Source organism: Hyperoodon ampullatus (assembly GCF_949752795.1).
Source record: "Hyperoodon ampullatus genome assembly, chromosome: 8".
In the NCBI taxonomy this organism is placed as follows: Eukaryota; Metazoa; Chordata; class Mammalia; order Artiodactyla; family Ziphiidae; genus Hyperoodon; species Hyperoodon ampullatus.
The window spans coordinates 108,050,641-108,053,527 of NC_136921.1; the positions used below are offsets into that span (position 1 = coordinate 108,050,641).

The 2,887-nt window shown below is 36.4% G+C and overlaps 1 pseudogene across 1 annotated transcript; it reads right to left on the bottom strand.

Annotated features, from left to right (window-relative positions):
- Positions 1–376: 376 nt before the first annotated feature.
- Positions 377–554, bottom strand: LOC307057100 (ATP synthase membrane subunit K, mitochondrial-like; annotated as a pseudogene). Its single transcript has one exon. The product of its transcript is annotated as an ATP synthase membrane subunit K, mitochondrial-like (transcript).
- Between the last annotated feature and the right edge of the window lie 2,333 nt (positions 555–2,887).

A 2,887-nucleotide genomic window follows, 5' to 3' on the forward strand; every position in this document is an offset into this window, starting at 1 on the left:
TTATGAAGACTCAGCTTTAAGTATGCAAGTTAAGAGCCCAGGGAAGGGTCTACAGCCACAAATCAACTCATAAACCTCTAATCTTCAAGAGCAGGAGGAAACAGCTCCTCATCTGTGGACCATTTCTAGAGGTCTGCTGGAGGCCACCTGCTCGTTACTTGTAAACAGGACTGCTGCTCTGTGTCTGGGTATAGATATCCACTGGAAGAGTGTGGAAAAAAGTGTTAGTTGTTTTCCATTTTTACTAACTGAGCAACTAACTCTTTTTTTTCTCCAGGTTCATAATTTATTGTACAAATTGAGTATCACATGATGAGTTGACATTAGCTTCTTCAGGCATGGGAGCATAACAGATGAGGTACAGTTTAGAATCCATTTATGTTGCTTTCGCAGCTGGAGTTCTTTTAGACCTTAACTTAAAGTATAAGACTATCAAAGCGATACCTTCGTATGTGACCAGTACACAATTCATTCTCCCTGTGAGAGTGTAAGTGTTGAAATATTTTTTGATACCAGTGAATTGGAACTGGGCATCCAGTTTTTGGACCTGCCATGATTTCAATCTTCCAAAATGCACAGACTCCGCAGCTGGTGTCCTTCAACTTATACAGCTGCACCTTAGTCCCACCAGAAGAAGCTGCCTGTTTTTTTTTTCTTTTGAATTTTATTTTATTTTATTTTTATATACAGCAGGTTCTTATTAGTTATCTATTTTATACATATGAGTGTATATATGTCAATCCCAATCACCCAATTCATCCCACCAACCCACCCCCACTTCCCCCCTTGGTGTCCATACGTTTGTTCTCTGCATCTGTGTCTCTATTTCTACCTTGCCAACTAGTTCTTCTGTACCATTTTTCTAGATTCCATATATATGCATTAATATATGATATTTGTTTTTCTATCTCTGACTTACTTCACTCTGTATGACAGTCTCTAGGTCCATCCACGTCTCTACAAATGACCAAATTTCGTTTCTTTTTATGGCTGAGTAATATTCCATTGTATATATGTACCACATCTTCTTTATCCATTCATCTGTTGATGGGCATTTAGGTTGCTTCCATGACCTGGCTATTGTAAATAGTGCTGCAGTGAACATTGGGGTGCATGTGTCTTTTTGAATTATAGTTTTCTCTGGGTATATGCCCAGTAGTGGGATTGATGGGTCATATGTAATTCCATTTTTAGTTTTTTAAGGACCCTCCATACTGTTCTCCATAGTGGCTGTATCAATTTACATTCCCACCAACAGTACAAGAGGGTTCCCTTTTCTCCACACCCTCTCCAGCATCTGTTGTTGTAGATTTTCTGATGATGCTCATTCTAACCGGTGCGAGGTGATACTTCACTGTAGTTTTGATTTGCATTTCTCTAATAATTAGTTATGTTGAGCAGCTTTTCATGTGCTTCTTGGCCATCCACATAATAAGGACCATATATGACAAACTCACAGCAAACATTATTCTCAATGGTGAAAAACTGAAAACATTTCCTCTAAGATCAGGAGCAAGACAAGGATGTCCACTCTTGCCACTATTATTCAACATAGTTTTGAAAGTCCTAGCCACGGCAATCAGAAGGAAAAGAAATAAAAGGAATACAAATTGGAAAAGAAGAAGTAAAACTGTCACTGTTTGCAGATGACATGATACTATACATAGAGAATCCTAAAGATGCCACCAGAAAACTACTAGAGCTAATCAATGAATTTGGTAAAGTTGCAGGATACAAAATTAATGCACAGAAATCAGAAATCTCTTGCATTCCTATACACTAACAATGAAAGATCAGAAAGAAAAACTAAGGAAACAATCCCATTTACCATTGCAACAAAAAGAATAAAATACTTAGGAATAAACCTACCTAAAGAGGTCAAAGACCTGTATGTAGAAAACTAACTATAAGACACTGATGAAAGAAATCAAAAATGACACAAACAGATGGAGAGATATACCATACTGTTGGTTTGGAAGAATCAATACTGTGAAAATGACTATAATACCCAAAGTAATCTACAGATTCAGTGTAACCCCTATCAAATTACCAATGCATTTTTTACAGAACTAGAACAAAAAAATCTTAAAATTTGTATGCAGACACAAAAGACCCCGAATAGCCAAAGCAATCTTGAGAAAGAAAAATGGAGCTGGAGGAATCAAACTCCCGGACTTCAGACTATACTACAAAGCTACAATAATCAAGACAATATGGTACTGGCACAAAACCAGAAATATAGATTAATGGAACAGGATAGAAAGCCCAGAGATAAATCCATGCACCTATGGTCAACTAATCTATGACAAAGGAGGCAAAGATATACAATGGACAAAAGATAGTCTCTTCAAAAAGTGGTGCTGGGAAAACTGGACAGCTACATGTAAAAGAATGAAATTAGAACACTTCCTAACACCATATACAAAAATAAACTCAAAATGGATTAAAGATATAAAATGTAAGACTGGACACTATAAAACTCTTAGAGGAAAACATAGGAAGAACACTCTTTGACGTAAATCACAGCAAGATCTTTTTGACCCATCTCCCAAAGTAATGGAAATAAAAACAAAAATAAACAAATGGGACCTCATGAAACTTAAAAACTTTTGCACAGCAAAGGAAGCTATGAACAAGATGATGAACAAGATGAAAAGACAATCCTCAGAATGGGAGAAAATATTTGCAAATGAAGAAACTGACAAAGGATTAATCTCCAAAATATATAAACAGCTCATGCAGCTCAATATTAAAAAAACAAACAACCCAATCAAGAAATGGGCAGAAGACCTAAATAGACATTTCTCCCAAGAGGACATATGGATGGCCATGAATGTTTTTTAAAAGAAGTTTTGATATTGTAGTGGATGCCTGTGGTCTGAGTTGT